This window comes from Gorilla gorilla, chromosome 2, assembly GCF_029281585.2.
Source record: "Gorilla gorilla gorilla isolate KB3781 chromosome 2, NHGRI_mGorGor1-v2.1_pri, whole genome shotgun sequence".
NCBI classification, from domain to species: Eukaryota; Metazoa; Chordata; class Mammalia; order Primates; family Hominidae; genus Gorilla; species Gorilla gorilla.
This window is the reverse complement of record NC_086017.1, coordinates 74,653,357-74,680,715: the sequence shown is the minus strand read 5'-3', so window position 1 is coordinate 74,680,715 and position 27,359 is coordinate 74,653,357. Positions and strand designations below refer to the sequence as shown.

Genomic DNA, 27,359 nt, shown 5'->3' with positions numbered 1-27,359 from the left:
CACAGCTGACAGGTAGTAGGTAGGGATTCAAAATTGCCTCTTCCTGTTTTCACAGTCTTAGCATTTGAATCTACCATGAAAGATCAAAGAGAGATTGAAAGACTAAAACACAACAGGGACAGGCATTTTTACAAGAGACAACTTATATTAGAAACTACCTAATTATCCCACAATAGTTACCATTAAATATATCATGACTCATCCATACAAAGGAATATTGTACAGCATTAAAAGTCATATGTTCACACAGCATTTAATGATATGGAGAAATGTTCACAATAGTTAGATCACAGAGTAATATTTACATATGAATATTCAGCATAGTCTACACAGTCATGCATCACTTAACAATGGGGATACATTCTGAGAAATGTGAGAAATGCAACATTGTGTGAACATCATAGAATGTCCTTCCATAAACCCAGATGGAATAGCCTACTACACACTTAGGCTGTATGGAATAGCCTATTGCTCCCAGGCTACAAACTTGTACAGCATGTTTGTACTGTAGGGAGTACTGTAGGCAACTGTAATACATTGATTGGTAAGTATCTATGTGTCTAAACATATCTAAACATGGAAAAGGTAATGTGTTGCGCCACAATGTTATGATGGCTACTGTGTCACTAGGTAATAGGAAATTTTCAGCTCCACTATAATCTTATGAAATCATCATCATATATGCAGTCCCTCTTTGACCAAAATGTCATTATGTGGTGCATAACTGTATATGTAATGTGTGTCTATACACACGCACACACACACACGCGCATGCACAAAAACACACACTTACGGAGAAAACTTTGACAATGGAAAAGAAGCTGTTTTTGTTTTCTTATTCATTCATCCTTGTATTACAATGATCACTTATTATTTTTTTTTTTTTTTTTTTTTTTTTTTGAGACGGAGTCTGGCTCTGTCGCCCAGGCTGGAGTGCAGTGGCGCAATCTCAGCTCACTGCAAGCTCCGCCTCCCAGGTTCACGCCATTCTCCTGCCTCAGCCTCCCGAGTAGCTGGGACTACAGGCGCCCGCCACCACGCCCAGCTAATTTTTTTTGTATTTTTAGTAGAGACGGGGTTTCACCATGTTAGCCAGGACACTTATTATTTTTATAATCAGAGAATAGTCCATCTTTTTTAAGTTGAAGTATAATACTTAGATGTTCTATTTTCTGAAGGAAGCTGGAAATGACTGTAGCACTATCCCTTTTCAGTGATGGGAAAACTAAGGCCCGAGCAAGTGACCTAAATTTCAACAGGAGCTTGCATAAAATTGGTTGCAATGTTGTAATGTATAGCATAGTGTTCTATTTTTCCTTTTTATGGGTCTTATGGAGGAATACAACCTCATCTGGAAAACAAAATATTCTTGAACTGAAGCGTTGTTCTGAATCTTCGTGGTTACCATGTGTATATGAAAACTAATGTAGGGATGTAATTAGAAAGACAGTTTGCCCAGGCCCCTGCGAACTCTGTGTATTGTCCTTCCCTTCTGTAGTCCTTCAGTGCATCTCACCAAGGGGTTGAGGGCAAGGGGCATCCAGTTTCACCCCATCCAAGATTTGAAACCATGAGAGCAAGGAATCCAGCTTCCATTTTGGAAGGCAATTTATTGAAAGGGGCTCTTTCGTAAGAATCTCCTTCCTGTACACCCCTTCTAGAGCCTGAGGCAGCTTAACAGCCAAACACCCAAGGGGCACAACTTCCTGAGAAGAACCCACCAAACAGACTCTTCCTGACAAATGTTACAATGGATAGATTTCATCTTCTGGAGAATATTCAAATATGTGTACATTTGTTTCCCTAATTGTTGTAAATATTTACATTGTCCTTATCAGTAGATTATATTACATATTTATTTAGAACTATCATTTACAGTGCTCTCCTCTAATTGGGAAATGAACCAGCTGTTTGGCACTTAAAAGAACATGTCATGTCCTCTTTGAGTGATCACTTAAAGAGGACAGGGATTATAAGTATTTACTTTAGGATTTCTAAAATAGGGCTGACTGGTTCTAGGCAGAAAGAAAATGATTTCTTAGGAATCTTCTGCTACAATAGATTATAGAGATATATGGGAACCGTGATGAATGAAAGAGCAGTTACTTGGGATTAAATGGCATTTGTCGCCAATTTAAATGGGACTGAGCAATTGTATAGCTGGTGTTTGAGTTTGAATTGTGCTATTTACTTGGTCACAATCCTTCCTGTTGGGTGTGTAATAGTGTTTATGCAAGTCCATGGGGTCACTTCTTGATTTGCTAACTAGTTTGCCTCTTAGCAGCTCAAGGGAACTCTCTTCAAAATTGATTGTTTATTCCAAAGGGGAAAAAAAAGCTCTTTTAAGTTATTTTTGCCATTAATTCAAATTATAAAAACATAAAAAATAAAATGTCTAAAGTTGTTTTAAATGGTTAATTTCCATTATATAATGATATTGTATATAAGTGGGGGAAAATACTTAAAACCAAGTGTTTTATTTAATTAAACTGGATGGAAAGCCAACACTTCTGCTAATATTTATCTACAGGAACTGTAAAATGCATGGTGAATATTGGCTTTTCTGGCCCTGCCCACGTAAAAATGTATTGTTCATATATGAAAAACTGACTATAGTTCGGGGAAAAAGAACTAAAAGTGAGTTCACACTCAATGCAGCTATGTTAATGTAAGAGGAAATAGTTGTGTTTACTAATGTATCTAGTTTACAGAGTGTGAAATTTAATTGAAAAATCTTATATGAATAGTTTATTGTATACAAAATGTGTTTACTTAAGAAAATTTAAGCATAGAAAATTTAAATAATTTGTATCAACATTGCCTTCCAATCCACCATCATTATCAAATTATTTCAGATTATCTTTAAGGGGAAACGGTTTTGCACCCAGTGGTAAACATAGTTTAGTACTCCACTTTCAAGGATTGTGGGGGTTGTGTGTGAAGTGCGGAAATAACTCACCACTTTAGTTCATGGTATTAGACATTTTTGAGTAATAGCCAAAGAGTTCTTGTCAGTTTCAGGAATTTACTGAGTACATACTTTCACTTTTCAGAAGTGGGCTTGGAATCAAACTCTTAATAGAATGAGATCTAAAGTCTGTGTCATAGACTCCAGAAATGGCTTGAGGGCTCTTTTAAAAATTTCCACACACTGGGAATGTTCAAAAGAGTCAATAAAACTAAACTTTGGAGCCAAGCGGTCATGGTGGGAAAATGACCACTTAAAGATTGCCAACAGAAAAGGCGGGCATGTTAAACTTCAAACAGTGATGGAGAAAACAGACAAGACGTATGGCATAGTAGTTCCCAATAGGGCTTCCAAGTCAGCAGTCCTGGATCAAAAGTCAGACTCGTCTTATTTAGGTTGTGACCTGGGACAAATTACAAAATTCTCTCAAAATGATTTATCTTTCCTCTGCAACCAGTTTAATAGCACCATGTACCTCCCGCTGGTAGGCAGTATTTAATGCAGTTGTAAATGTTACATTTGCTTCTGTGGCTCTTTGCTTGATATTTGTCTCCTCTTTTAGACATTATGTTACTTTGAGTCAAGGCCCCTGTTCATCTTTATATTCCACAGCACCATTACATGCCCTGCACTCAGTATGTATTTGATGATGATTTCTTGAATAACACCTGGTTTCTCTGGAAAATTGTGGACAGCAAATGAAACAATTAATGTAGAGTGTTTATCTTTATGGCTACACAGAGTAAGTCTTCAATGCATGTGAAATACCATTATTATTATTATTATTATTATTGGTATAAGTGTCTGTTAAATTAATAAATGTCAGGATCTTTCAGAATAAGGCTCATTATGCAATTCAAATTTGGAGGACTAAGGAACTATACTTTATTAATTCATTTTGTATTGGTCAGGTCTAATGAAATCGCTGAAGTCTGGTTTCTGAGCCAGAAAGGCAATTCATCAATTTATAATAAAAGATATATTTTTTCTAGGGGTCAGGACTTCCTGAAATCAAGGTACTTGAAGCACAGAATTAACAGTCAGAAGGTTGCTTGTGATCTCTGAATGTTATTGCAGGATGTATGATACAGGCCAGAGACTTAACCTGATTCCACTATCATTTGTACTTTTCTGGTGGTTGAAAAGTTTGTAGCCACCAAATCCCAGAACTTTCTCTCTCTCCTTAGACAATGAAAGACAAATACTGGCGTATCTGTCTTATTTATGCCTAATATAATTTTGAAACAAAAAACGTAGAGATATCATCTGTCTCCTTATACCCAATACCCATTTTATAGATAATGAAAGTGAGTCTCAAATAATTGACTTTTCCAAGGAAACCTAGACAAATTCCAGGACTTGAGCCTGGTTTCCTAACTTCTAGTCCTTCCAGTTCACTATTCTGCTTTATCTAACATTCCCTATTGTAGTAGTCTTAAAAATGCACCTCCCCCCAACATTATTCATGTACTAATCCCTGGAATTTTCAAATGGTGCCCTATATGGTAAAAGTATCTTTGCAGATGTGATTAAAATATATATCCGAGATGAGATTATCCTGCATTATCAAAGTGGACCTTAAATGCAGTCACATGTTTCTTTATAAAAGGTAGGCAAAGGGAGATCAGAAACATGTAGAGGAAAGGGTGACATGAAGATGAAGTAGAGAGAGATTTGACGATGCTGGCATTGAAGACTGACATGACATGGCCACCTTCAAAGAATGCAATGCAGGAGCCACCAGAAGCTAAAAGAGGCAAGGAATAGATTCTTCCCAAGAGTGTCTAGGGGAGGGAGGGCCTGCCAACACAGTGATTTCAGCTCTGGGTTCAGACTTTTGTCCTCAAGAACTATGAGAGGTTACATTTCTTGCTGTTTTAAGCCACCAAATTTGTGGCAATCTGTTACAACAGCCACAGGAAACTAATACACTTATAAAAACAGAAGTTATATTTTCCTATTTAAAAAATCATAGATGCCAGGTGCAATGACTCACACCTGTAATCCCAGTGCTTTGGGAGGCTAAGGTGGGAGGGTCACTTGAGGCCAGCAGTTCAAGACAAGCCTAGGCAACATAGTGAGACCCCATTTCTACAATTTTTTTTTAATTAGTCGAGCATGGTGGCATGCACCTGTAGTCCCAATTACTCAGTAAGCTGAGACAAGAGGATGGCTTGAGCCCAGGAGTTCAGAGCTGCAGGAGCTGTGAAAGTGCCACTGCACTCCAGAATGAGTAACAGAATGAAACTGTCTCTAAGTAAATCAATAGAAATCGATAGAAATAAAATAAAATGAAAATGAAAAATCCTAGGCACATGATATAACTACAGGACAAAAAAAGATTTCATATACAGACAGTCATGGAAATTTCACACAATTCTCTGTCTAAAAATCACCTTTTGTAGCATAATGTTCCAGTTAGGTGGGCTATATTGTGTATTGTACAAATATTTACAAGAGATTCTTGCTGATGAGTTTTTTTTTTAGATGCCTTTAGGGGACACACTTGTCTTACAAGCAATGCATATGTGATTATTATTTATTATGTTCCTTTTGCAAAGAACTAATCTCATGATATTATGTTGACATTAGTAGCTTTAGTTTCAGAGAATAATTTTTTGAAAACTTTCTCTAAAACCTGGGTTTACTCCCTTTGGAGGAACCACACCCCAAATTATCCCCATAGCAAGAGTCTCTCACCATTCTTCCCATGCACAGATTCAAATGCATTGCATAATCTTGGCTTGTATGTAATTGGATGATTTTTTTTTACCTTAAGAAAAATACCACTTTTTAACCTTAAATCTTAAACATATGCAACCCAGCATTGTGAAGAATGTGGTAGTATTGGTTGAATATTAGTAGGCTGTGTCTTGTTTTATAAGAAAGCACAGTTATTTAAAGTAAATGTCAGAACAAAAGGGTATTTATGGCTAAAACTAGATGTGTTTTAAAATAACTTTAAACTGAGAATAGTATTTTTAAATAGCCAACAGGGTACTGGAGCAAAGGCTTTGTGATTATTAATAGTTCACATACTTCTAGGCATTAGCTTTCAGTGGCAATCAGATTTTATCTTCTGGAGTTATATTGTTTTGTTTATGTTTATTGAAAGTACCATATGGAAAATATAGGGAACAAAGTTAATACAACTTATACAATTAACTCACAAATAAAAAACTAAATATTGTGACAAAGTTTGTCTACTCATCTGTTAGATATTTCATCAGAGGAACCATCAGAGAAAAATCTGACATCCACCCACTAAAATAAGGAGAAAATACTCACAGGAAAATGGGGAGGAAATGAAGGTTATGTTCTCTTAAAGAACAGCAAGAATCATCTGTTATTTCAACCCTAGGAAATTGTCATTTTGTAGGTCAGAAAAATGGTAGAATGTTAACAATTCCCTGTGGTTAAATTTAGTAGTCTGCTTGAAATCCAATGGCTTCGGATGGTATGAAAGTGATCTTATTCAAAGTTATGCCATGGACACTTGACTCGTTATGATGTTTCTCCACTTTGACCCTTTGAACCAATGTACCTTTCATTTACAAGTGACAGGGTTTTTTTATAGGATTTGGTGTCAATATTTAAAGACAAGAGTGGAGGGTTATTTATTGGATATTATTTATCCAAAAAGATGGGTTTTTTGGCTTTTGAAATGGCTAACCTATATGGAACAATTTTGAGACTCAAAAATGATCAAAAGCCCAATCCCTCTGCCCCCAACCCAACCCAGGGAGAAAAAAAATCTTCAACTGTTTTCATACTGGGTTCATTATCAGGTCATTTATAATCTGTGAAATCCAAGTGAAGGACACACCACCATGCTCCAGAAGAAAGTATAGGTCTTCTTAAGAAGGTAATTATTTTAAACATTAGCTACATTTAAACAAAATGTTTCCATTCAATCTGGGGAATTTTCCCCCTTATCTAAAGAATTACAAGTTCATTTATCTCAGTTGACTTTTTTTCTTTTTTTTAATCTTTTTATTTTATTTTATTTTATTATTATTATACTTTAAGTTTTAGGGTACATGTGCACAATGTGCAGGTTAGTTACATATGTATACATGTGCCATGCTGGTGTGCTGCACCCATTAACTCGTCATTTAGCATTAGGTATATCTCCTAAAGCTATCCCTACCCCCTTCCCCCACCCCACAACAGTCCTCAGAGTGTGATGTTCCCCTTCCTGTGTCCATGTGTTCTCATTGTTCATTTCCCACCTATGAGTGAGAATATGTGGTGTTTGGCTTTTTGTTCTTGCGATAGTTTACTGAGAATGATGATTTCCAAATTCATCCATGTCCCTACAAAGGACATGAACTCATCGCTTTTATGGCTGCATAGTATTCCATGGTGTATATGTGCCATATTTTCTTAATCCAGTCTATCATTGTTGGACATGTGGGTTAGTTCCAAGTCTTTGCTATAGTGAATAATGCCGCAATAAACATACGTGTGCACGTGTCTTTATAGCAGCATGATTTATAGTCCTTTGGGTATATACCCAGTAATGGGATGGCTGGGTCAAATGGTATTTCTAGTTCTAGATCCCTGAGGAATCACCACACTGACTTCCACAAGGGTTGAACTAGTTTACAGTCCCACCAACAGTGTCAAAGTGTTCCTATTTCTCCACATCCTCTCCAGCACCTGTCGTTTCCTGATTTTTTAATGATTGCCATTCTAACGGGTGTGAGATGGTATCTCATTGTGGTTTTGATTTGCATTTCTCTGATGGCCAGTGATGGTGAGCATTTTTTCATGTGTTTTTTGGCTGCATAAATGTCTTCTTTTGAGAAGTGTCTGTTCATGTCCTTTGCCCACTTTTTGATGGGGTTGTTTGTTTTTTTCTTGTAAATTTGTTAGAGTTCATTGTAGATTCTGGATATTAGCCCTTTGTCAGATGAGTAAGTTGCGAAAATTTTCTCCTATTTTGTAGGTTGCCTCTTCACTCTGATGGTAGTTTCTTTTGCTGTACAGAAGCTCTTTAGTTTAATTAGATCCCATTTGTCAATTTTGGCTTTTGTTGCCATTGCTTTTGGTGTTTTAGACACGAAGTCCTTGCCCATGCCTATGTCCTGAATGGTAATGCCTAGGTTTTCTTCTAGGGTTTTGATGGTTTTAGGTCTAATGTTTAAGTCTTTAATCCATCTTGAATTAATTTTTGTATAAGGTGTAAGGAAGGGATCCAGTTTCAGCTTTCTACATATGGCTAGCCAGTTTTCCCAGCACCATTTATTGAATAGGGAATCCTTTCCCCATTGCTTGTTTTTCTCAGGTTTGTCAAAGATCAGATAGTTGTAGATATGCGGCATTATTTCTGAGGGCTCTGTTCTGTTCCATTGATCTATATCTCTGTTTTGGTACCAGTACCATGCTGTTTTGGTTACTGTAGCCTTGTAATATAGTTTGAAGTCAGGTAGCATGATGCCTCCAGCTTTGTTCTTTTGGCTTAGGATTGACTTGGCGATGCGGGCTCTTTTTTGGTTCCATATGAATTTTAAAGTAGTTTTTTCCAATTCTGTGAAGAAAGTCATTGGTAGCTTGATGGGGATGGCATTGAATCTATAAATTACCTTGGGCAGTATGGCCATTATCATGATATTGATTCTTCCTACCCATGAGCATGGAATATTCTTCCATTTGTTTGTATCCTCTTTGATTTCATTGAGCAGTGGTTTGTAGTTCTCCTTGAAGAGGTCCTTCACATCCCTTGTAAGTTGGATTCCTAGAGCTATCTATGACAAACCCACAGCCAATATCATACTGAATGGGCAAGAACTGGAAGCATTCCCTTTGAAAACTGGCACAAGACAGGGATGCCCTCTCTCACCACTCCTATTCAACATAGTGTTGGAAGTTCTGGCCAGGGCAATTAGGCAGGAGAAGGAAATAAAGGGTATTCAATTAGGAAAAGAGGAAGTCCAATTGTCCCTCTTTGCAGATGACATGATTGTATATCTAGAAAACCCCACTGTCTCAGCCCAAAATCTCCTTAAGCTGATAAGCAACTTCAGCAAAGTCTCAGGATACAAAATCAATGTACAAAAATCACAAGCATTCTTATACACCAATAACAGACAAACAGAGAGCCAAATCATGAGTGAACTCCTATTCACAATTGCCTCAGTTGATTTTTTGAGGGGCCCTCATCAAGTTAAGGATGGCATCATGTTTATCCTTAATGTCAGGGCCAGTCAGGGCCCCAGTAGGAAAACAATGGTAAAGTCAAATTGGGTAATTTGAGGAGAAATTAATAAAGGAGTAATTAGCAAAGTTGAGGGCAGGGGGTAGGGACAGCACAAGGGATAGTGCCATGCTGTGAGGCTAGTAATGGTCAGGGTGCTGTGTATGCTTCTGAGCCTTAAGGAACAATGAAAGAAAGTGGTTATCAGGAGAGAGAAGGGGAGTGAAGAAAAGAATGGGAGGTGGGTGGAGAAGGCTGTCTGACAAGAACTCCGATAAGTTTACAGGAAGAGAATTTTTGGAAGATGAACTCCAAATTGACTCTATTTCCTCCCTGCCTCTCTTGCTGGCTTCCTATTTCTTTGAACCTACTTTTAGGTAGAGGGAATGGGAATCAGTTACTGCAGTCCTAAAAGGGCAGCCTCCCAGGGTGCTGGGCACAGAAAAGAATAGTTACGCACAGCCCAATCAGAGCTTCCAATGCTGTGGTCAACAAGTAGTCACTATGTGTGTAATAAAACAAATCAATTTCATGCTCTTATTAGAAACAGTGTGGGTATATACAAAGGAGGAGCGGGAAGAGAGAAAGTAACTGGTATTTAGTGAGTGTCTATTATATCCCAGACACCATTTTGGGTAATTTCCGTGTGTGAACTCAGTTAATTCTCACAAAGACAATATGCAGTGTATAGGTCACCCTCCTGCAGATAAAAACATGAAGGCTAAAATATTTAAATTACTTCTCTGTTGTCATACAGCCAGTAGGTGGCTGAGCTGGGATTCATACCAGGTCTGACTGAATTCAGAGTCTCTGCTGATTTCACCATTGTATGTAATGTGTCCATGCTTATGTATAATTTGACAGCTGAAGGCTTATATATGTGAATATTCAGTAAATACATATATACATCAATGACAGGGAAACATTTCAGGCCTCAAAGGTCAGAAATGTCATATTTGTATCAACCTGTAAGTCCTCAATACACACTGGTCTAACGTTCTCTGGAATGTACCACCCCCTTAGAAATCTCTGAGTATATTTAAACATTGCTCCCTCTGCCTAGAATGCCCTGTTCCAGCCTCCCCCTTATCCTTCAAGGCCCACCACAGATGTTGTCTTTTCTGAAATCCCTCACTGATGTCTAGATTTTCAGAATTAATGGCTTTTCATCTGTGTTTTCCAAATATCTCACTTGAAACACCTACCATCATTAGGTTTTTGTGAGAGTAAGTAGTGTATGTGTCTCCTTCCTTAGCCTGGGTAGTAGACATTTATGAGTTCTGCCCTCACAGCCTCTATTCCCCCTTCTTTGGGTGTCAGTATCCTGGGTTTCCTTTGGGGAACCACCCCTCCCGCAAGCCCCATCCCTGTGGTTAGGTTAGAGCTGCCTCTACTCCAACTCCAGGACTGGGCACAAGATCCAAGCTTAGCCAATCAGAGCAACACCTCATCCTGGACTCAGTGATTGTCTCAGAACTGGGTCCATGACCCAATCACAGCCAATCAAGGAATGTTAGCAAGGAGACCCTGGACTTCCACTGGAATGAACAAGAGAAAGGAGCTGGGGGAGGGGGCAAGGGGAGTCTTTTTCTTTTCTTTTTTAAAAAAATGTCTACTAGAAGATATAAAATCTGGAGCCACCACATAGAGAAAGCTTGTGTAGAAGTGAAGCAGACAGAGAGGACAGAGGAGTAAAAAGACTGGAAGAGGCCAAATGCTGATGACATTTGCTTGAACCATTTGGTTTGGCTAGCACTGCCTCAGATTTTCTGAGTAAATGAGCTGATACATTTAAATCTTCAGATACTTACAACCAAAAAATCCTAACTACAACTACCTAACAGAGCATCTGTTGTATTGGACATGCTCAGAAAACGTTCCTTAAAGTACACAGAACCCTTGAAAACTGACATCTGCCTGTGCATCCAGGTCCTAAAACTAAAATCAAGTGGATAATCAGGTTTACCCTCTTCCATTTGGTTTTCAGACAGACAGTACTTGAAACATGTTTGCTAAAGACAGACAGAACTTCACATTCTCCTCCAGCACATGACACAATCAGGGGGAGATGCACTGTGCTTAAATAATGCATGAGGTAGCAAGGGCCAAGCCTGATGTATCAAGGTGTTGAAAACTGATGATGAGCCTGTCGCTTTTTTCTACCCATCTGCTAAGCTGCCCCCATGGATTATTTGTCAGTTTCTGTGAAGGAAAATGTTTGGGATGCTGACTCTGTAGGAAAATAAAATTGGGATTTTCCTTTCTAGTGTCTTGTTATTGTCCCTTACCCAAATGCATCTGTCCCTGGGCATTCTCCCCCAACAATAGTAGATAATTTCTTGGTGAATCTGAACAGCTCACAATTATTCCCTTCATTTTCACCTAATCCAAAGCAAGGAACTAACAGAAGCTACGCTTGGAAATTTTGCAGCCCACTGGACCAAGGGTGGGAGCCTGAAGTGAGCTGGGTCATTTTTCCCCAGGAATTTGAAACTAGAGCAGAGATAGAGAACAGAATGGATTCCGTCATTCCACATGGTTGGAGCTCTAACAGATGGCCTGGGGAGCTGTGGGTGGGCATCCTTCCCCACCATGCGGGATGAGGAGCAGAGATTGTGAGTCTGCTGAGGCAAAGAAATAAAGCAGATGTGGAGATAGAAGCAGAGAGGAAGAGCATGTTGCCTATTCTAGTATTTCCTGAGCCCTCGCTGTATTTCTGCTTACACTTCCATTGCAAAATCTCTCCATCTTTACACTAGATCCTCATTTTGTGAGTAAGCTAATACAAGTTGATGTCTGTTCCAGGCAATCAAGAAAAAAAAAAAAACCCTCATACATTAGCCGAAAAATTCTTAAGATGGGAAATCACCCAGGTGAGAAGAAATATCCCAGTTGAGAGAAACAAAACAAAAATTATCAAAAAGAGTTGGCAACAGTCATTCCAAAACCATTAAAGAGACGTCACTCAGCTCTAAGAAGAGAAAAATAAAGCTTCACAGTTGGCCAGCTGTGCAGAACTGAAATAGCATGGACCTACTCCATGAATTCACATAGTTGCTGAAAGTGAATTCCTTCCTGCAGCCTTCAGCCTTGCAGCTGAGCCATGAAATGTATTCCCAGTTTAAAATTCCTTTCCAAGTGCTATCCCATGACTTCACAAAGTTGTCTGCACACAAGAGCAACTCTCAAGCTGAGAGATGTCATGTTTGCATCATCGCTGACATGTAGACAAGTATTCAGATGGCCCATTAAGTAAATGCCCCTTACAAGTATGGGGCACATCTGCTGGTTTGACAGCCTTTCTCTGCCTCTATAAGTTGGAAATCCCCAGCCTGGCTCATTAAGGAGAAACAGGCACGATTATTGTGTCAAAACACATTAGTGTATTTTATTCTGCCATTGCAGTTGCTTTTTGGCATTTGATGAAGCTAAAGAGATTTCAGGTTATGAAATCTGCGTTTCCTGCTTGTCTTTGTTTCAAAATTATATGTGGGATGATGTGGAAGAGGAACGTCAGTTAAGCTTCTGGACAATTCTCCCCAACCCACGAATGAATTGACATTATTATAAAAAAATCTGTCCCTGCTCCCTTTTTCTTGTCTGTTTGCTGAGCAGATGAGCTATTGGAAAAAACAGAAAACATGTCCCTTTTTCTCCTCCAAAAAAAAGATAACATTTCCCTTACTTTAATTGTAAGATGATTATCCGTATTATTTGACATCCTTTTAAAATATCTGGATAAAAGTGCAAACAACACGTTAATGAATTCTACAGATGATACTAAATTGGGAAATGCTGTTTTTCTTATTAATGACAACAATATATCAGGCAGCCATACCCAACAATAGCATCTGTGAGAGGGAAGGATGAAGTAGAGAAAGTCACATTTGTGACAAAGGCAGAAGGAGCCATGCAAAATTAAAATTAAAATATAAAACCCAGATGTGTGAGTAGTGGACAGGTGAGCCTTGAAAACTTGTCAAACTAATGTGGCCATGTAATGGATGGACACTTAGAGAACTGCGTGCCCTGGGGACTGAGAGCTGAGCTATTTTTAGTTCCACAAGTAGAGGCATTGTGTCTCAGAACAGATAGTCTTTTCTTCCAGAACTTTAATAAGACCGCACCTGGCATAGGGTGTTCAGTTCTGGAACAGCACCACATGATGTACAAAAAAAAAAAAAAAGAATCCTTATATGTAAGATTTCAGGCTTTCTTTTTCTAGAAAGTAATGTAGCCACTTTTTTTTTTAGTAATTCCTAGCAGTAAATTGGCTGTTTTTACTAATTTGGTTCATCCTTGAGAGTATGAGAAAAATTGGATGCCTATTAAGCACCCCAAAATGAACACATTTAAATCTAAACTCTGGTCCCTTCCCTGATACCTCCACTGAAACCTGCCCTTTCCTCAGTCTTCCTGGCCTTGGTTCTTGGAATTCCATCCCTCCAGTTACCCCGGCTTTAGAATAATCCTAGACTTAATTGTTTTCCTCAAACCCCAAATCCCATATATCAGCAAATCTTGGTGGTTCTTGTTTCGGAATAGATCCAGAATCTGACCATGTCTCACAATCTCCACTGCTACCACACTGATCACCAGGATTCCTCTGATCACATCACTTCTCAGAAGTCTCCAGTGGCTTCCAAATCAGGGTGTCCAGGCCCGTATGATGCAGTGTGGCACTTCATTCCTCTTAGATCACATCTTCTACACCTGCCTTGCGCACTCAACTCAGCCACACTAACACACCTGGCAGAATCTGGTTATGTCTTTATAAATGCGATTTCCTGGTCTTAGAATTCTCTCACCCAGATATCCACATGGTTCACTCCAAAATCACCTCTGTAGTGAGGCATTTCCTGACTGGGAAGGGAAACTGCAGCCCACACTCACACCCCAGGCCTTCTCCACTCTCCCTGCTTTGTCTTTCTTCATTGTCCTTCTTATCAGCCAACACACTATATATTTTGCTTATTTATTCATTGTTTGTCTCTCCCATGATATACACACCCAGAATATGCATTCCTGTTGTTTGATTTTGTCTGTTTCATTCCCACACCTAGAACCGTGCCAATTGCACAGAAGGGGCTCTATAAATATTTGCTTGGAAAGCTGAATGCAACTGGATGCCTGCTGCTAACGTTCGTAATCAAAATACTTGATCAGAGTGAGCAAATTCTAAAAAGTATCTAAGTTCAAATCCAAAGAGCAAATCTATGGCAGAGCTAGGAATAATTTCAAAGTAACTTCCTTTGTCCATACAATGCAAGTACACTCCTTTCAGAGGCTAAATAGAGTTTTCTATACTGGCATCATCTCTAGCTAGATTATTGATCTGAAATTTGTTTAATCAGAGGGAATATATTTACAGAAGCATGTAATAGCTAAGGTAAATAGGCTTTTAAAAATCTCACAAATGGGCTGGACGCAGTGGCTCACACCTGTAATCCTAGCATTTTGGGAGGCCGAGGCGGGTGGATCACCTGAGGTCAGGAATTTGGGACGAGCCTGGCCAATGTGGTGAAACCCCATCTCTACTAAAAATACAAAAATTAGCTGGGTGTGATGGTGCATTCCTGTAATCCCAGCTACTTGGGACGCTGAGGCTGGAGAATCGCTTGAACCTGGGAATCGGAGGTAGCGGTGAGCCAAGATTGTGCCACTGCACTCCAGCCTGGGCTGAAGTCTCAGAAAAAAAAAACAAAACAAAAAACCCTCAGAAATATGGACAGCAAAGCTTGGAAAAGTGAATCTAGTGGAAAGAATACTCACTCACAAATTAGACAAGAGCTAACGGATCTGTGCCACCTGTTTATCATTCATAACACCCCTAGAATGTAGGAACTGTTTCTATATTGCTTATAAAACTAGTGCAGACAAAGTGGGAATAATTTGCCCAAGGTCCAACATCTCTTCCTATATGCCCATCAATGACAGAGTGTATAAAGAAAATATGGTACGCATACACCATGGACTACTATGCAGCCATAAAGAAGAATGAGATTATGTCTTTTGCAGGAACATGGGATGGATGGAGCTGGAGGTCATTATCCTTAGCAAACTAACCCAGGAACAGAAAACCAAATACTGCATGTTCTCACTTATAAGTGGGAACTAAATGATGAGAACTCATGAATAGAAAGAAGAAAACAACAGACGCTGGGGCCTACTTGAGGGTGGAGGATGAGAGGAGGGAGAGGAGCAAAAAAAATAACCACTGGGTAATAGGCTTCGTACCTGGGTAACAAAATAATCTGTACAACAAATCCCCATGACATGAGTTTATTATCTACATAACAAACCTGCACATGTACCCCTAAATGTAAAATAAAAGTTTTAAAAGACCCAGAGATAATAGGATATACCCAGGCAGGCCTGGCTCCAGAGCCCATGTTCTCATGCACTAGGTAGGATCCTCAAAATTTTGCTCTCAGGAACCCCTTACACTCCTAAAAAGTATTAAGGACCCCAAAGAGTTTTATTTATATGTATTATACCTATCAATATTTACTGTATTCAAGCTTAAAACTAAGAAATTTAAAAATATTTCTTTATTCACTCACTTAAAAATAACAATAAACTCCTATGTTAACATAAATAGCACATTTTTAAGAGAAATAATTATATTTTCCAAAATAAAGCATTTGGTACAAAGAGTAGCACTGTTTTACATTTAACATCTGGATTAATAGAAGACAGCTTGATGATCATATCTGTTCTGCCTTCAGTCTGTTGTGATACCTGGTTTTGATTGAAGTAGATGAAAAAGATCCGACTTAGAGACATAATTGGAACAGAGGGGAACTGTTTAGTAGCTTTTTTAGATCATTGTAGCTGTTCTTCTTTAATAGTACACAAAACTTGAAAAGTGATATTTCATAAAGGTTAGTTGTAATGTGGAATCTAAAACCATGTCAATGAACTTTCCAGACCCAAAATCCATGGGTCCATTTTATATTTTCAGCAGTTCTTTTACCCATGCATGATTTTTAAACATTATACAATGGACATTTGGAAGCTCTTGGTTCACTGAGCTTTACAGATCTTCACCCCCCGCCCACCACCAATTTTTTAAAACCAGTCTGTTAATGTCAACACTACTCTTATTTTAAAAGGGCATCAAGAACTAGGAAGCTGACAAGCTCATAGTAGCAGATCCAAGTTTTCCAAAGTTCTAATTTTTGCTTGAAAGCTCTCATGATATTATTGGCAACAATTACTTCTGGGGTGTCATCCCAGAGGCCTTTATGATAATTGATCTATCACATATTTCCAGGCATTTGTTTCCAGTTGCAGTTATGTTTTTATCTTCTGAAACTTTATCTGTGTGAGTGTATTTATAAGAAATCCTTGGCTGGGCCTGGCGGCTCCTACCTGTAATCTCAGCACTTTGGGAGGCCGAGGATAGAGGATCACTGGAGCCCAGGAGTTAGAGATCAACCTAGGCAACATGAAGAAACCCTGTCTCTACAAAAAAATGCAAAAGCAAATTAGCCAGGTGTGGTGGTGTGCACCTGTAGTCCCAGCTACTTGGTAGTCTGAGAGGTGGGAGGATCTCCTGAGCCTGGGAGGTGGAGGTTGCAGTGAGCCAAGATTGCACGACTGCACTCCAACCTGGGTGACAGTGAGACCCTGTCTCAAAAAAAAAAAAAAAAAACCAAAATAAAAACTCTTATATCTAGGGAAAAAGCTACTTCGACTTACACAATTAACATCACTAATAAAAAATTATTTTGCTAAAGATTGACAGCTTTACTCACCATTGCTTTTGAGTCGTCATTACAAATGTCAACACAATTTTCAAAAGGTAAATAACATCTTAGTGTTAGTATGAGAATAGTTTTGATGACCTGCCCCCTGAAAAGGCCTGCAGACTACACTTCGAGAACTGTTGCACTACACTAAACAACCTCTCAAACCCATGCCCTACCTCTTACGAATTTTGCCACTTACCCTTCTCCAAGTTTCATTGTCCCACCAGTAAAATGCAGATATTAATATATAACTCTGATCTTGCAAAATAATCATTTCTTAAGCCTTAGCAAAGTATGTGGCAGACAGAAAGTGCTTGAAAAGTGGTCACCGTCATGACCACTGTCCAAACCCCAGGCAAGTTACTGGCAAAGCTAGGGCCCAAAGTCATGTTTCCTCATTCCTGCCCAGAGCCTTCGCTGCTACATCACACCAGCAGGAGCAGAACAGTTCCCAATATGGCTGCTGTTAAAACAAGGAGCTAAGAAGCTGATACAGTTGATTCAGCAGTCTTTCTGGTTAAAGTCCTGGATGATAACTTGAAGCAGTTAAATGGTTCTGTGTTTGGGTAATGAATTTGCTGTGTGCTAGCTGTGTGACCTTGTGCAAGCTCTCTGAGCCTCAGGTCTCTCCACCGTAACATTGGATAACAACAGCACCTACCTTAGGAGGTTGCTGTGAGAATTAAATGAGATAATGGACAGATATATACCTAGTACTGGCCCAAAGGAAATGTTCAAATCATGGCTAGCTGCTCACTATGATGATAATAATGACTACTGTTATTATCTTCATAGCTCAATACCCTTCCTCAGGGAAACCTTTTCCAGCCCTCTAATGAAGGCACCTATTTTAAGATCTCATAGCACCTGTACCCCTTCTTCATTAGATTTACTACAGCTGCAATATTTCAATATATGATTATTTGATTAAAGTTTGTCATACATACTAGGCTCCAAACTCAGTAAAGACAGGCACAGGGTCTGTCTGCTCACCATTTTATCCCCAACATCTGGCACATTGCCCAGCACAAAGCGGGTTTCAATAAATACCTATTAAAGGAAAAAATAAAACAATTAATTTACTAGATTGGCAAAGCATAGCTTTACTCCATTATATAATTTATCTGAACTTCCTCCAGCACTTGTCACTCAAAGTGATCTGCAGACCAGTAACAGTACCCTAACCCGGAAGCTTGTTGGAAATGCAGAATCTATAGACATATGGAATCAAAGTGTGCATTTTAACAAAATCCACAGGTAATTCATATGGTCATTAGAGTTTCAGAAGTACTAACCCTTGACTGCTCTTCACTAATCTTAAGAGAATGAGAGAGAGGGAGAAAGGAAAAGAAAAGAGAAGATAATCACCAAATTTTCTGAGTAAAACAGCACTCACTTCCAAAATTCCAGGTCTCATTCTATTCCTAATACAAATATTAGTACAAACATTACCATTTCTAAAAACCAGCTGCATTTTTTTCTCAGCCCCAGCCAGGCTGCTTTTATTTTCTATTCACATATGATTATTTTCCAGAGACTATTTTGGCCTCCGTTGAATAATTTATTTCAGAAACTTTACATCCAAAAATATTCTCTGGAGGAGACAGAAACACCATCTGTGCCTGATCCTGGAAAAACAGCCCCCAACCATGAAGTAGGGGTGTCATTTTAGAGTTGCAAAATTTGAATTCCTGTTTGTCCACCACAACCTCAGAAAGAAGAGAGAAAAATACAGCAAAACCCCTTCTGCTATTATAACACCAAACCAGTGCTCCAATAGCCCTAAGAGATTTATAAAAATATGCATGTCATCCATTTGACCCTTGGAAAAATTATAATCTAGCTTTCTAATGAAAAGGTTATTATTTTTAGGATTTATTCCCATGCGTGAATGGTAAAGCATATCTATCATTGGATAATAATATACAAGAACTTCAAGGGTTCTGAAGAATGGTTCATTTTCCTGTGTTCTATCTTATATAATCTGTGGGGCCTGACTTCAAAATTCCCTTTGCTGCAATGTCCTCTCCTCCATAGGGTAGAAATGTGCCTGGCCAGAAGCAAAACACTTCACTGGATTGGGTGCTCCCTCCCATCACTGCATTGGCTTGGTAAGACCTGAGCCGGAGAGTTGGTGATGAGCAAATGGCACTTGAATTTATTGCTGCACATTCTCCCGCAGCTTCTTGCTTGCCTGGGACTCTTCTTTCTCTGACTCTCTCCCTTCCATCTCCTACAGATGTGGGGAATACCTGCTTTGAGAAATAAAGAAGCTGCTGAATCTATAGAATTAGGCTCCATAGAATCAACTCCTATGTGGGTGTTCCCCTGCGGTCGTGGAGCTCCCACCCATAGCTTTTTACATGCGTTCTCGTTCTCCCAGGGTCGCAGGCATAGACATTTGTTGAGAAGATGATGATGGGATCTAGGGCACAAGATAGAGACCCAAACTGAAATCAGAGCTGTCCTGATGGTCTAGTCTAAGCAGGTGAGCCAAGGGGACCAAGGGGCCTTTGCCCCATCTGTAGACACATCAAACAGAGTATCACTGATTGGTTGGAAGAGGGCAGTTACAAGCCACCTCAGTGTAATGTAAAGAAATTGGACTTTGGAATCACATACCTCATAATTTGGATCCTGGCTCTCATTCTTGCTAGCTAGGCTTCCTTAGCAAAATTGTATTTTATAATCTGAGCCAGGTTTTCCTCACTAAAAAAAAAAAGGTATATAATATCCCTTCATGGGGTTTTGTATGGATTAAAGGAGATTCTGTGACATAATGCACCTGGCATGCAGGCAACTCTCAAGGAGAGCTGGTTGTCCTTCCTCTCCCCTTTTCACTTCTCTGCTGAGGGTACCATGATGTATTTTCCTTGCCCCTGAAAGTGCTGATTGGAAAAGAAAAGAAGAAATAGGGGAGGAGCACAGGAAAAGCAGAAAAAGAAAAGAAGAAACTTCGAGCTAGTACTTATCTGCAAGCATGACTTAAAAAACTTGACTGTCAAAGTAGCTGTTGTTCTTGAAGTAGTGTTTAAAGTCTACCTTAGGCTTGTTTATTATTTAATTTTTTCCTCAATATCTCCCCAGTAATTTGAGCATTATTCACATTTTAAAAGCCAGGGTTGCCTCTCCTGCATAATTACTATTGAAATAAACTCTCTTTTCTGGTAGTCAGACATATCATTATTGGTCCTAACCAGAGTTCAAGAAGAGGATGACCGTAGCTCAGAGTCAAAGCTTTGAGTCTTGCTCCAGTGGTACTGGGGCCCCGTCCCAATAAGCCACCTCCTTGCCATCATACTCAGGCTGCTTTATCAGAGAAACAAGGTCAAGAAGAGGGAAACACTTGGAAAGATTGATGGGGAGCCAGAAAAGGAGGCTTAATCCATGGAGTTCTTGGCGCCAGTCATCACAGACAATCTCTAAATTGTAGCCAAGAGAGAATACCAGTCTCAAGATGTCTGTCAGCCTTGCTTCTACAGACAGTGGTGTTTCAGAAACTAAAAGTCTAAGCTGACAGGAAGGGAATCCTCCTACAGTCTTTTGGTGCATTGTTGATGAATGAAGTTGGTTTGCCTGGTGAGGGCAAGAGGGGTGAGCTATGTGGACTGAAAAACAAAATGGAAAGTTAAGGGTAGTTTAGCAGCTACAAGAATCATCCACAGGCTATTATAGAGGCTGGCTGACTTTGGCACCATTCTATTCCAGAAGTCCTAACCATCTGGAATGTTACACTAGTTAAAACATTTCTGTGAACACTTCAGTTGTTTTAGTATGATCACACCACCGCCAGCAGGCTCATCATACTTTAATTTTATCAAAAATAGCAAGACCTGTTGATTTACGTAACTTTTCATCCTGAGCCACAGTTTAGTCTCCCTGTAGGTTTTCTAACCTAGTGGTTTAAACCTACAGCTGGACATTGGAGTCACCTGGGGATCCCATGCCCAAGCCATTCCCCGTGTTAATTATTAATATATCTGACTCTTTCAGGGCAAGACACAGGCATCAGGATTTGTTTTTAAAGCTTCCCAGGTGATTCTCGTGTGAAACCAAGTTTGCAAACCAGAGTCATAGTTTAAAGGTGGTGAAAGTGGATGGGGGAGTGAACAGACCTAATACAACCATGAAATAACTCAGGCAGCATTCTCAATATTGATCACCCTCTTACTGGGCAAATTAGGGAGGCAATACAAAAGTTGTCTGTGTCTTTTTGCATATTTTTTGTAAAGTCAGATTTGCATAGGGTGAGTGTCAAGTTCTACAAGGATTATAGTATATCTGTCCAGAACTCTGACCTTTTAAAAAAATTTTTACACTTATACCCATGTTCTCTGTATCAGGCACAATACAAGTTGCTAAGGATGCGATGATGATGATGATGATGAAACATGGAGGTAAATATTATTAGCATTTCCCTGCGATGCATGAGATTTGAAGAGGTTCAGTATTTTGCCTAAGGTTACACAGCTAGTATATGTCAGTGGGGGAGGCTTTAAGCCAGGGATTTGAAATCTCACTTGGCATGCAATGATGAATTAGGCAAATACGGCACTGTCCCACTTTTTAATCAGAGTTTATTATTCTATTTTGGCATCACCAGAATTAACCCAATGGTAGGCCTGTGATATTTTGTATAAAATATTTGCTGAATCAGATATTTTCTCACCCTCTCAGCCTAGTACGGAAAACAGATACATACATGATGATTATAACATAATGTATCAATGGATGCCCAAAGTATTGTCAGAGGAGAAATAAAGGGGCAGTTAATTCTGCTTAAGTGGAGAGGATGGTGTCAGAGGAGGCTTACAAATAGGAGGGTGTTTTTTGGAAGGCTTTAAAGACTGAACAGGAGTCGGTCAGATACAGAAGGAGGAAGGATGCTGAATGGAAAGAACAGAAAGACCAAATACACAAGAAAGAAAGTGTGAGGCACACTGGAGAAATGATCAGCCTGTATCAGTGTTAAACTAAGAGTGCTTTGGAATCGCTTGGAGGCTTGTTATAAACACAGGTTGCTGGGCCAAATCTCTGAGGCTTCGGATTTAGTAGGGCTGTGTGAGACTGAGAATTTGCATTTCTAATGACTTCTCAGGTGCAGCTGATGCTTCTTGTCCAGGGATCCACTTTGTTGGGAACCTGTGGTGTATATAAGAGCATCATCTGGAAAGCCCCACAGCTTTTGTGTACATGAGAGGCATGCCAAGGTCAGCAAGACTTGCACCAAAAGCAAATTCCCCAAAGAGATGAGGATCTTCTTTTCCTGCAAGGAGTGGAGGTTAAATGTTACTGTTGGTTTTGGGAGCAATTCATACTGAAGCTGTCCAGTGGGAGGAAACGGGAAAACCACAACTTGGGACTGAGACAAGGGAAGCTGGGATTTTATCGCATCTCTGCCCCATCAGTGCCCCTATTCACAGGCTAGTGGGGCCTGAGGCTAAGGAGTTGAAACACACTAGCTCTTTGTTGAACTGGTGAGTGTTTGTGGCACTTTTTGCAGGGAAGATGGCATTTTTCACAGTTCTTCCTCCATTTTTGGCCCTGTGGGCACTGACCATAGGTGAGTTCCTGTGTTAATCACCAAAGTGATCTGTTGACCGTCAGTGCCCGGCCATGAGGGCTGAGGGGATGTGTCGAGAATGTTTTCGTGCAGAGAATGAAGAGGGTAGAGGAATGTCAGGCTATGTTGGGTGGGACTGGGACAGATGACAGCCTTGTGAAATTCTTTTTTTCCCTGCTTCTAATTCAATTACCTTGCTTTGCTTCTCTCATTTTCCAGGATAGAAAAACTTAGGATGCATCCGCCATTGTTCTCCAAACCCTTTAAATGGGATGAGCAACTTGGAAAGGTCAGCCTCCAAGGATGCTCTCTATTTCTCTCTCTCCACCCCATCCACCTAGGACAGACAAAACCAGATCTGGAGGTCATATTTGTCCAATAATTGAACAGGTGGCATCTAGCTCCAGTACTCCCTGTATCCACTGGGTTGCTTTGCCAGGTGACAGCCATCAGAAGTGTGCATTACATTCCAGACAGGGACCCCTCTAAGCCCCACCATAACTGCCAGGAGTGACAGAGGAGAGTGGGAATCACCTGCCAGAGACAGGGAAAGAAAACAAAATCATGAAGTTTGGATTCTGTGTTCCAGCTTTGTTTTCTTCATAATGCAGTTCCCCATGACTCCATTGCAATCTTCTGGAATACTTCTAGAAACCCGCTTAGTAGTCTGCGGAGTTACTTGGCCAATATTGTCCTGGAGATAGTTACATTGCAAGGTTTTAATTTTCCTGCTGTTAAGCAGGAAGCAGGGAGACAGAATCATCACCTAAAAGGTAAATATTCCCTAACACAGGGTGAGCATGGTGCTGTGGTTTGCACTGGAGGCCTGTGCTCCATTTCTCTGGAGGATGGGATCTTTATTATCAAGATTATTGATGAGACTCTGGCTTCCTTTCCAGAGATGAAGTATTTTTGTCATCATGTCTATTATCCCTCACAAGAACCCAATTAGAAGAGATTGCCTCAACAGAGGAGGCTGATTAAATTCACAGATTTATTGCAATACTACTTTGGGAGTTGTGGAAAATGAGTTTCACTGCTAAGCTACCTTCCTTTAAAAAAAAAAAAAATCAAGCTGTGAGCCTGCACCTTGAATTATCCGTCTATAACAGATCATAAAATACCCATAACCTTGCATTGCAGCTTATTCTTCCCCAGAGAGGCTCAAAATGCTTCTTCCAGGCTCATAGTACCTCCCCAAAGAGCAGGTGATGGATTCTATGTTCATGGGACACAAGGGGAAATTCTGATCCAGCAGTAGGGTAGAGAAGACAGAGACCTGCTGCCTGTAGACTAAAGAAAAAAGTCAAGCTTTTAAAGAATTAGAGTTAGCTATATTCAGAAGTCTTACAAGGACTATAGACTGAGGCTGGGTATTAATTCAGTTCATAATAAGGCAATATTTCAATTCACAGTTTACATATAGGTGGTGAATATTCAGTACGTGCAAAATCATGGCAACGTTTGGGTGTGAGAAGACATCTGGGTAGAGATTACAGAAGAGTAATTACTAACTCGGCCATGTTACCTTGAGTGTGAAAAAAGGCAAGGACTAGGGCCCTTTACTTCTTAAAGAGTATAGTGACTCAGGCAAGAGACATTGCGGGTGTGTGGGTTTTGTCTTCAGAGCGTCCCCCCGGAGAGCTGCATGTTGTCAGAGTTAAGGGCTTTGTGAAATTATGCTGCAAAGCAGAAATGACCAAACATAGATTCTTACATTTGCTATTTTGTCTCACACCTGGATACGGGTCAAAAAAGAAGACTTTCCTTTGCAAAGTTTGCAACCAACTTGGGCAAGGAGTCTTTGTTTTAGTTGGGTCCCAGAAAAGCTGCTGTTAAGTGGCAATGATATATACATAATCTGATTCTCCATAGAAATGATGACTGTACTGATGCTGCAATCAATACTGTCCCCAAAACTCATGCCGCAATGTTACAGGAGTAGCCACAAGCACCACTGTCAAACTTCTAATTTTCTATTCAAGACAGCCCCTTTCCCCCAAAGTCTTCTGTTTATTTAAAGCAGCATTTCCCAAACTGTTTTTAGCAGAACCTTAACCTCCCAGGGTGTTCTGAAGGAAAAAACAAGGTTTTATGGAGGTAAATTTTGCATAGTACTGTATGCTCTATACCCCTCAAGATCCTTACTAACATACTAAAGATAAGAGCTAACTCTCAATGAAAATCTACCTGAAGCCAAACGCTAAGTACTTTTTATAGGTTTTATGTCATCAAATCTTCAAAAAACAATACTCTGAGAAAGGTATTAATTTATCCCATTTTACACATGTGGAAATTGAGGTTTGGCGTGGTTAACTGAGTTGTCCAGTTAAAGGTAAAAAGGCAAAAGGTGGAGCCAGGTTTGAAATCTACTCTCATTCCCAAGTCTGTGCTCTTAATTGCTAAGCTTTATCTTCTTCCCATTAACTAACTATACAGACACTTTCTTATATTGCTGTTAATGTCTTTTGCATTACTGCTTCTTTACACAAATGAGTCCTTTCCTAACTGTAGCAGTTAGTCATCTTTTATCTTTTTTTTTGTTTTGTTTTCATGTCATTACACGGGCCAGCTCAGTATCATTTTAGGTAGTATCTTCCCTCAACATCAGGCATTTCCATTCCCATCTTATTTGGCCTTCGTGTAACCGCTTCAAGCATGCTTTAGTGGATTTTCATCTGTATCTTCGACAGTTTATGGATAAACAAAGATGTAAGGAAGACAGGATGTGACTGAGTTTATTTACCCTGCCTTTGGCAAAGGAGGCTTTGTTCAGTAAATGAAAGTCAGTAAAAAGTAAAAGTAGGATAAAAACTGATGCCAAGGGTATATAGCTAGCTCTCCATGTTATGTAGGATATGGATTTCTTCCTACATACCTTCTACATACCTTCCTACATACCTTCCTACATACCTTCTTTGAGGTCTTTGTAATTAGTAGATAAGTCGTTTTATTGTGAGAGGTAGGACAAGGAGAGGGAGAGAGGAAAGAGTGATTTTGTACCCTTCAGTTTTATCTGAAAGTATTCACTAAACTTGGGAACCATGTTGACCCCTAATGGCCTTACCAAAGCATATACTTGCTCAGGAAATGGGCTTTTTGAGAGGAGAGAAGAGAAGAATGTGAGTTATTAGCAGTGGCCCTGTCTCAGCAGGGGCAGGGCCAAAAGGAAAAAGTACTAGAAGTGTTATCTGTGGTTCCATTAGATTGCACACGGTTCCTAATCTCCCCTATCATGCTTGACCCTTATTAAGTCAGCTTCCTTCTATAGCTCTGTGTTCTCTGAGAGCCCACATACGATAAGATTAACCCTCTCTTTCCCCCCTTGATCATTCAGGACTAATTTCGTGAGCATCTACACTGTCCTCAGTGTGTCCTTTATACGCAGGCCAAATGCCCTGTGTGGCTTGCATCATGTTTGAGGAAGTGTTTTGTGGCTGAGACTGTGCTTAATGCTCTCTAGGGATGACTGATCTCCTTCCATCTTCCCGACGGTCTTACCACGTACAGCCTGTTATGAGCTGTGCTTTAGGAAACAGTCCACTGAGTCTGAGAGAGGAGAAATGACCTGAAGGACACTCAGCTAGTAGGGCGTAAGCAGGGACACCAACCTCACTCCTTTGATTCTGAAGCCTGCACCCGTTATGACTATCGCATATCCCTGCCTCCCACATTACATGATACGTGAGTGAGAGCTCCTCCACTGCCATCCCATTCTTCCTGCAGGGTATTCTGTTTGGGAAATGTAAAAAAAAAGAAAAAAGGAAAAAAGAAAACTGACTCATGTATTAAGAGCAAATGTTATTACTAACTAGGTAAGTGGGACCTCCAGTGCTGCTAGGAAAGAAATAAATCAATCAGGTGATCATTAATTTTGGAGGAAATACTAATTATAGGAATATAAATTCTTCTGGGTAAAATTGCCAAGAACACCAATGTTGCCTGAAGCCCAAACAGACCTTCTCTAGTTTTACACTGTGATTGAGATACTAGAATTCACTTTTATTTCTCTAGCTTTGCAAAAGGTACTTGGAACTGGTCTGAAATGTCATTTAATTTTCTCAATGCATACAGTAAGCCACCTTTTAAAACACAGGTAATCTCTCATAATTAGGGAAATACCCATAAAGGAAGAGATGAGGGTGGGGACAACTATACTGCCGTTTCGTTGTTGTTGTTGTTGGTTTTTTGTTTTGTTTTGTTTTGTTTTCTGAGACAGGATCTCACTCTGTCACCCAGGCTGGAGTGCGGTGGCACAATCATGGCTCACTATAGGCTCTAGCTCCTGGGCTTAAGCAATCCTCCCACCACAGCCTCCTGAGTAGCTGGGACTACAGGCGCACACTACCATTTCCAGCTAATTTTTGTATTTTTTGTGGAGACAGGGTTTTATCATGTTACCCAGGCTGGTCTCAAACTCCCGGGCTCAAGTGATCCACCGCCTCCGCTTCCCAGAGTGCTGGGACTACAGGTGTTGAGCCACTGCACCTGGACTATACCGCTTTCTTACATTAAACACTTTGAAAATTAAGCAGAAGCTATTCAGCAACAAAAAGAAATGAACTATTGAGCCACACAAAGTCATGGAGGAAAGTTCAATGCATATTGCTATGTGAAAGACATCCCTCTAAAAAGGCTATTTTATATATATATATATATATATATATACTGTATGACTCCCAACTACCTCACACTCTGAAAAAGGTAAAACTGGAGCCAGCAAAAAGATCAGTGATTCCCCAGGGGATGGGAGGGAGGGATGCACAGGAGGAACACAAGAGATTTTTAGGGCAGTGAGATTCTTCTGTATTGTACTATAATGGAGGATACCGGTTATCATATATTTGACAAAACCCATAGAATGTACAAGCAAAG

At 39.8% G+C, this 27,359-nt stretch overlaps 1 long non-coding RNA gene across 7 annotated transcripts in view; it reads right to left on the bottom strand.

Moving 5' to 3' along the window:
• The window catches only part of LOC115933979 (uncharacterized), a 355,939-nt gene that overhangs the window by 207,400 nt on the left and 121,180 nt on the right, over positions 1 to 27,359 (bottom strand). The window contains exon 4 of one of the 7 annotated variants that reach the window (XR_010132862.1): positions 17,915 to 17,971. The exons of the other annotated variants lie outside the window; for them this stretch is intronic. This is a non-coding gene — a long non-coding RNA (uncharacterized lncRNA). The remainder of the gene's footprint in view (positions 1 to 17,914; positions 17,972 to 27,359) is intronic. 7 annotated transcript variants of the gene reach the window in all.